Below are 9153 nucleotides of genomic sequence, written 5' to 3' on the forward strand. Positions count from 1 at the left end.
TGTTAACCAATGTCATAAAACAACATGTGTACTTCTGTTTCATGAGAAACTATTTGTTCTGTAAGCCTTCACCTGAAGTACAATAAAAAAAAAAAAATAGAAAAAAAGGGGGAAAAGAAAGGATATGTTATCCAATAAATGTAGAAATTTTAGTGTATCTTTGAATATGGACAATGAAGCGATATTCTCACAAACTGTTGCAGATTAAATTTCAATGCAATTTAGCTTTTGATGATTGTGAGCGATTATAAAGCTTCCCCTCCCCATTTTTTTTTTCCAATGCTCAGTATACACATATGTGAAATAGGACCATTGTCTTATATTTGGTTCTAATTAGAGTGACCATACAATTCATCTTCCAAAACAATACAAATTTGAAAGAAAACAAGGTGCTTTTTAATAATTATACTAGGCTATCAGGCAGTTTTGGGACATACTTAAGGCCACCCTATTAAGACAGACCTATTCTCCACGAAGATGGGGGAATCAACAAAATGTAACTTTGGTATTACTGTGAGGTTTGGTTTCATTGTGTTTTTCAAATGAAACTTAATGTATGAAATAAATGACTCCTTGAAATTTTTTTTAAATTTTAACTTATGGATATGCTATTTCGTGTTCTATGATCTCATTTCTTCATGCTTGTTCTATTTTTTATTTTAAAAATCCTTATAAATTCAATTATAATCAATGATTTCACAGTGAAATTTTAAATGATAATGTGTACTCTCACAATCAATAATAAATAAAGAATAAAAAAATTGCTAATGAGGTTCATGATTTGGAATATCAACCGGTGATTTTGAGGTCATTAAAGTTGAGAAGATATTGAATAATGTTACTATTAAATAAATACATTGAAATAAGAGAATAAGAATAAATAGTATAGAGCTCTTTCTTACTTGCTGCATATTATAAAGCTATATCTCCTGTCTAGTCAGCTTTTCTCCCTAAATGATGATGAGATTACTAAATTACAGAAATGGAGCTAAAATATTTAAGCTCACTAGACTATACTAAAATCTGCTTCTAAATAATGATTCAGTAATGCACGGAGAAATAGAAACACCTTCTTTACTATTCAAGAAACTACCATAAAACTTGAAATTGTACAATTTAGCTGCTTCTCTATCATTACTGAACTTAAATTTCTTGAAGATTCTAATCTACTTTTATAGATATCACGATGTGACACAATCCTTAAGAAATGTGTTTTATAAGGTAGATGCATTCTTATGTATAAGAATGTTTGTATAAGACACATTGCGTCTTATAAGGCAGATGCGTTATATCTTATAAGATAATGCTCAAACATTATATTTTCCGAGTCTCCACAGACTATGGGACAGTGTATTCCAGGCTACATTTGTGACACCTTCCTCTTAGTACAGTGCTCTATTCTAACTAGCACTCTACTAACATGTTACAAGGCAACTATTTGTTTATATGCCAATCTCCACCAACTGAACCACTATTCCTCATGAGTTGGGTTGCATTGTCTCATTCATCTTTGTTCTTGGATCTAATACATGTTAAAGGAATGAATGAAAATTAATGAAGTGTATGATCCTTCTTGTCATGCAAGTTGCTTTGACGTATAAAAGTCTGCCAGAGACAGTTATTGAGGGAGTTGATTTTGACTTTACAGACCTAAGGAAAGTTTCCTGTTTGAGGTTCTGTATTATTCCCTTCATTAACAAGCTGGGGTTTTGAATTTTCTTTCCATTGCTTTTAATGCCTGACAATACAAAGCCCTTCATAAATATATGTGGACTGGCACGTGACTTTTTTTTTTTTGTCCTCTCGCGTGAACCAACTTTCGAATTCTGAGAGAAGTCAGTTGACTAGAACTGAGGAGGAATCTACTTCAGAAACTCTTTGATGTTGGCCATTTTTCAGTTTTGTTTTTCTTCTCGTCCTTCTGCTTGGATACAAACTGTTCCAGGTAATGATCTAATAAATTCTAAAGTGGAGAGATCTCTGGGTAGATACTGATATGTGAAATCTACAGCTTTAAAATTACATTTTAACAAAATGTACTGATTAAAAATTTCCCTTTCTCTTTTTTGTCTCCAGAAGGAGATGCTAATCTACTGGAAAGTGACCAAAACACAGAGAAATTAACACACACACACACACACACACACACACACACACACACAAAAGATACTCTTATAATCATGAAATATTTATGATGAGTACGTAGAGAAGGCCTGGATCACCCTGAAATATAACGACTGTTCACCTTTATTAAATAGTAAGCACATGTATTACCTATATTATCTTATTTGATTTTAAGAGGAACACTTCAAGGTATTGGCATTATTGTCCTCATTTTACCTATGTAGACAGGGAGGCTCAGAAAAGAGCTACTCAACTAGTTAGTAACAGAGTAGAGGTTCTACCCAGGCCATGCAGACCTCTGCCTAACTCAGTAGCCTTGGAGGCAGAGAAACTGTCATGAAATCTAATTCTCTTCCTTGCTGGTTCTATAATGTTCCATGGGTGGCACAAAATGGTTAAGTGCCTGACTAGTTATTAGCAAAAAGGTTGGTGATTTGAACCCACCCAGAGGCACATTGGAATGCAGGCCTGGAGATCTGCTTCCAAAATGTCACAGCCTTGAAAACCCTATGGAGCAGTTCTACTCTGCACACGTGGGGTTGCCATGAGTCAAAATCCACTTGATGGCAGCAAACAACAACAGCCTAGAGCAGGGCTCTACAAATATTTTCTTTAAAAAGCCAGAGAGTAAATATTTTAGGCTTTGTTGGCCATACAGTTCCTGTCACAACTACTCAACTCTGCTATTGTAGTGCAAAGGAAGTTACAGACAATATGCCAATGAATGAGTTGTGTCAGTGTCTATGATACTAAATTTGAATTTGATATCATTTTCAAGTCTCAAAATTTTAATTCTTTTGACATTTTTTCAACTGTTTAAAAATGTAAAAACCAATTTTAGTTTGTGAGCCATGAAAACAGGAAGCAGGCTATAGTTTGAAGACCCCTGGCCTAGGCTGTAGAAAATCGGCTAAACTAGGGGGGGACTTGGCTGATTAGCATACCTGATTAGTCCAGGTATCCTACTTCAGACATCAGTGTCTAGTTCTTTGTGTCCTGCCTAACTCTTCAGTGCTCTTGTGCTCCTTCATGGCCCTCAAAAAAACGCTGGCTCTCAAGATACCTGCTCCCTCAGTTCCTTCCTCCTTCTCCTCCATCTCAGCAGTACTTCTTGAGCTGAGTTCTGTGGCTTTCAGCATGAAGTTCACTGCATTCAGTGGCTTTCAAAATTTTAGGAATCGTAAGAAATATATTTTGCATCATAAATATAAACACATAAACATACATATGCAATAACGGAAACAAACATTTCAAGTCAAAATCTGCCCATACCATTTGCAATCCATTGTTGTCTTCTATTTGTTTTCCATTCCATTCTATTTTTGTTTTATTTTTAAAACATGCTCATGGAGACCCATTAATGCATCTAGATCTACAGTTTCTAAAATCCCGATTTAATTAAAATAATTGACACAAAGTTGTGAATATTCTATAAGTTAACTCTTTTTCCCTCCTTGGGTTATTTGCAATTGCTAAAAAAAGCCATTAGCCAAATTAATCACAGATTATGGAAAGTGTGTGAGAGGTTTATCTGAGCAGCAATACGAAACTGTTGGGTCTCTTCTTCCTGTCAACCACCTAGAATTCCCTTCCTACACAAAAATCTGCATCCTATGGACTCATATTCTTAATGACACTTTTTGTTGTTGCTGTTAATGAACATAACAATGGTATGAAAAACACTATCCTGAATTATAGAGTAGTCCAGTGCTATATTTCTAAATTTCCAACTTCTTCCTATCTATTACTTAGGCTTCTGTGATTTTTTTCTGTTTCTACAATTTGGCCAATAGAATGATATATATAAAGCTTAAAATAAGGCAGTTTATTAATTAGCTAGTATACCGACATTACCATATTATTTTATATTTTATTTAAATCATGTATTTTTTATCCTTCCACATGGATTACTGAACATATCCATAAAACACAACCAAATCAACATCAGTCCAGCTTTAGACCATACATTATACCAAAATGTTCTGCTATGATTCCATCAGACATTTTTTTATCCCCTCTCTGGTATGAGTTAGATCTTTCCTTAATGGCAGACATTAGAGAAACATAACTTTTGATTCAAACTGGGAAGCAGCTTGAGGATGTTGTTCATAGTCTGACTAAAGTTTTGAATCATGTTAGAGGAAATGATTCTTAATTCAAACTAGGTAACCTGTGTTCAGATCATACATTAGCACATCAACTATGTAGCCTTTAGCACATTTCTGAAATCATAGACTCAGTTTTCTCTTCTGTAAAATCAAGGCAATACCACTCTATTTATCTTATGAACACTTATTTGTGAGGCAATAATTAGTTATTACATAGAAATTTCACTGTAAACTCTAAACCACCTTAAACGGAACGGAGCCTCTATACATGAAGAACTATCGAATTATTTTGTCACTTCCAGTTTCACTTTGATCCAGGACCTGCGTGATCTGAAACCTCCCTCCCCCTCCCTAGTTCTGTGATAGTGACACAACCTCTTGCCTCAGTTCCTGCGAAGAGCCAGGTTGCAGCAGGCAGTGTGTGCACACGTCTGGTATTCTGGGTGCATCGTTCACTACTTTTGTGGCTCAAATGCAGTAATAGTACAGGACTTTGGCAGTTGATGGAGACAGAAATTTCAGTAATAATAATAACTGGAATATATAGGCAAAATTTTGACGTTATCATGACTTACCGCTAGAAGACACTGAATAAATGCATCAGACACACATCACATCTTTTAATTACTATTTTAAAGCTTCAGTAGTTCTTTTATCCTTTATGTTTAATAAGCTATTACAACAGTTTCATATTACCTTCAAATTAAACTTTTCTTCCATTAAAAAATGAAACCTTTAAAAATGATTGAAATTGTTTCAAAGCGAAAATTTCAGAGATAATTCTTTTTTTTGCTCTTCTTTCATATATATATGAACATAATGAGAAGGAAGAAACTCCTTGGCAAAACCTGTATTTTCCAAGGCAATGTTTTGAGACCTCCCATTGGGGGAAATAAAGTCCTGTATCTTCCTAGGAGATATGAGTAAGGTGTAGCTAAAATGTGGAGTATCAAATGCAATTGTCATCAGTCTCTAGGTACCTTGAATACCAAATACGTTTTTATTGTTTAATTTTCTAGGTCTCAGAAGCATAAGGTTAAGGTAATTATGCTCAGTTCATGGCACATTATCATCAAGGATCCTTGCAAAATCCTTCTCTTATTTTCCTTATTTATTTAGTCCCATACTCTACAACAATTCCTGTTAATCCAACAGTCATTATTCTAATATGTTCAATGTGCATGTTTTGGCAAAAGCGTGTCATTCTGTGTGCACATATTTTTAATTTACTTAAGTGATATTTCATTATATATGATACACATACACACATATATGTCATGTATATCCTGTGTTATGTGTCAGCTGCAGCAGTACATTGACAGGGAACTGTCAGAAATTTAAGCTGGATTCAGAACAAGATGTGGAACAAGGGATATCACTGCTGATATCAGATGGATCCCGGCTGAAAGCAGAGAATACCAGAAAAATGTTTACCTGTGTTTTATTGACTATGCAAAAGCATTTGACTGTGTGGATCATAACAAATTATGAATAATATTGAAACGAATGGGAATTCCAGAACATTTAATTGTGCTCATGAGGAACCTGTACATAGATCAAGAGGCAGTCATTCAAACAGAACAAGGCGATGCTCTGTGGTGTAAAGTCAGGAAAGGTGTGCGTCAGGGTTGTATCCTTTCACCATACTTATTCAATCTAAATGCAGAGCAAATAGTCTAAGAAGCTGGACTATATGAAGAAGAACTCGGCATCGGGATTGGAGGAAGACTCATTAACAACCTGCTATATGCAGATGACACAACCTTGCTTGCTGAAATTGAAGAGGACTTGAAGCACTTACTAAGATCAAAGACCACAGTCTTCACTATGGATTACACCTCAACATAAAGAAAACAAAAATCCTCACAAATGGACCAATAAGCAACATCATGATAAATGGAGAAAAGATTGAAGTTGTCAAGGATTTCATTCTACTTGGATACACAGTCAACACCCATGGAAGCAGCAGTTAAGAAATCAAAGGACACATTGCACTGGGCAAGTCTGCTGCAAAAGACATCTTTAAAGTGTTAAAAAGCAAAGATGTCACCCTGAAGACCTGATCCAAGCCATGGTGCTTTCAGTGGCCTCACATGCGTGCGAAAGCTGGACGATGAATAAGGAAGACCAAAGAAGAACTGACACCTTTGAACTGTGGTGTTGGCAAATAATGTTGAATATACCATGGACTACCAAAAGAATGAACAAATCAGTCTTGGAACAAGTACAACTAGAATGCTCTTTACAAGCAAGGATGGCGAGACTTCTTCTCACATACTTTGGACCCGTTATCAGGAAGGATCAGTCCTTGGAGAAAGACATCATGCTTAGTAAAGTAGGTCAGCAAAAAAGAAAAAGACCCTTAATGAGATAGATTGACACAGTGGCTGCAACAATAGGCTTAAGCATAACAAAGATTGTGAGGATGGTGCGGGACTGGGCAGTGCTTTGTTCTGTTGTACATAGGGTCGCAATGAGTTGGAGTCTAACAACAACAACAACAACAATATGTGTATGTATATTCTTTCACTATTTTCATTAGATACTATGTTTTAATAAAATTCATGTTTCTTTGTGTAACTCTAATCCATTGCTTCTACATGTGGTGCAATAGTCCATGGTGTGCTTCCACTCCATTTTGTTTTCTACCGTTCTAGCAGAGCATTCCTGTGTTACCTCAAACTCCCTATTACAACAAATATTGCTGCAATGAACATCCATATACATGTCTCCCTCATAACTTATGTGAGAACTTCTTAGAAATTTATAACAAAGGGAGCCCCAGTAGTTCAGTGGTTAAGAGCTAGGCTGATAACCACAAGGTCGGCAGTTCAAATCCACCAGCCATTCCTTGGAAGCCCTATGGGGCAGTTCTACTCTGTCCTATAGTGTTGCTATGAGTCAGAATCCACGCAAAGGCAAAGGGGTTGACTTTTTGTTTATACACCAAGAGTGGAATTCCTGAACATGCATATAAAATTTTATTATACATACTTTTATTAGGAAATGACAGACTCTCGTACAGAGAATGGATATTACACCTATATTCTTAGCAACAGCCCATGGAAACTCCTATATCCCTTATCTATGCAAACACTTTGTGCTATTTAGCTTTCTAAATTTTTTTACCGTTTAATAGTTGTAACTTGATAGAATTGCTATGAGTCAGAAGACCCTCAACCAAAGGATTGACACTGTGGGTGGAACAATGAACTCAAGCATAACAACAATTGTGAGGATGGTGCAGGACTGGGATGTTTTTCCTCCTATTGTACATAGGATCGCTATGAGTCTGAACTAACTTGACGGCACCTAACAACAACAACAACATGTGCTATTAGCTAGTATTTCAATCTTATTTTTGTCCATATAATGAGCTGTTTTTTTCAACACTGCTGTGATGGTTAAGATTGTATGTCAGCTTGGTTAGGCCATGATTCTCAGTGTTTTGGCAGTTGTGTAATGTTGTGATCACTTCCCTGTTGAAATTTGACATGTGATCATCCCTATGATGGAATCTGTTGAGTGGTACCGGTGGTGGTGGGGCCCGTGGTGGCTCACCACCCCCTCAGACTTCATCTCTCCACTCTCTGCTGGCTACTTTCTTCCTGCTCTCCTTGCCAAGATTTTTGGCTTGTTCCAGACCCAGCAGCTGCCTCTTGTCATCTCACCTCAGGTTCTTGGGACTTTAGCTAGCAGCTTACCTGTCGATCTTGGGATTTGTTGATCTTCACAGCCTGCGAGCAAGAGTCTTGCTCCCAGATCTGCTGATCTTGGGTTCGCCAGCCCCTGTAGCTAGTGAATCAGGAGAAACCTTGTGGTCTTGTCTGCTGATCTTAGAATTCATCGACCTTCGCAGCCTGTGAATGGGAGCCCTGCTCTCCGACCTGTTGACCTTGCGTTCACCAGTTTCTCTGGCTGCATGAATTGGGAGAGGCCTCTACCCTGACCCATGGACTGGGGACGTTCTATCTTTTACAATCGAGTGAGCTGTTTCCTTGATATAGATCTCTCTCTATATATATATTTATATGCTTTACTGGCTTTGCTTCTCTAGAGAACCCAGCCTAAGACAAGTGCTAAACAATTTATCTGTTTTTCTATGGATCTGTAGGGCCTCCTTTATTGTAAATTAAAATTTTATGCATTTATGTTTCTATCTCTGAGCTTCTTCTGTTCCATTGGACTGTTGTCTGTTCTTTTATAATTCTATACCATATTTATTTATATGGCTTTTTAACCCATCTAATTAACTAGTAGGTCATTTGGTCCAAGATTCCATTTAATGCTCAACTCTCTCTTACAATATCTCTGACAGGTTATACTCAAAAACAAACCAAAACCAAAACCAGTTGCCACTGAGTCATTTCTGACTTATGATGACCCCATTTGTGTCAGAGTAGAACTGTACATAGGATTTCAATAACTGTGACCTTTCTGAAGTAGATTAGCAGGACTTTCTTCCGAGGTGCCTCTGGGTAGACTCAAGTTACCAACCACCTGGTTAGTAGCCAAGCACTTAACCATTTGGGCTGCCCAGGCAGCCTAGATTATACTTACCCTCTGTTTAAATAGCCCTTTTGATACTTTTCCAGGTAACCTATTCTATTGTTGTGATCGTCATAGTAGGTTCTTCTTTTTTTCCTCTAGGCTTAATATCCCCAGCTATTTCATCAGTCCTCATGTGATATGATATTCAGACATTTATAATTCTAGCTGTTGTCCTCTATGCACAATGCATTTGATCTTTTATCCTTTTAAAATATTCTATATGTAGTTAGAAAACATATAATTCAGATGTGAGCCGGTAAACTATGCCGGTAAACAGAGCATAGAGGAATTATAGTCTCTTCATGTGGACTCGAAAGCATTGTTGATAGGTGCTCTTTCCATGGCTCACTTAATGTAACTCTCTAAAACT

Source organism: Trichechus manatus, unplaced genomic scaffold (assembly GCF_000243295.1).
Source record: "Trichechus manatus latirostris isolate Lorelei unplaced genomic scaffold, TriManLat1.0 scaffold00032, whole genome shotgun sequence".
NCBI lineage: Eukaryota > Metazoa > Chordata > Mammalia > Sirenia > Trichechidae > Trichechus > Trichechus manatus.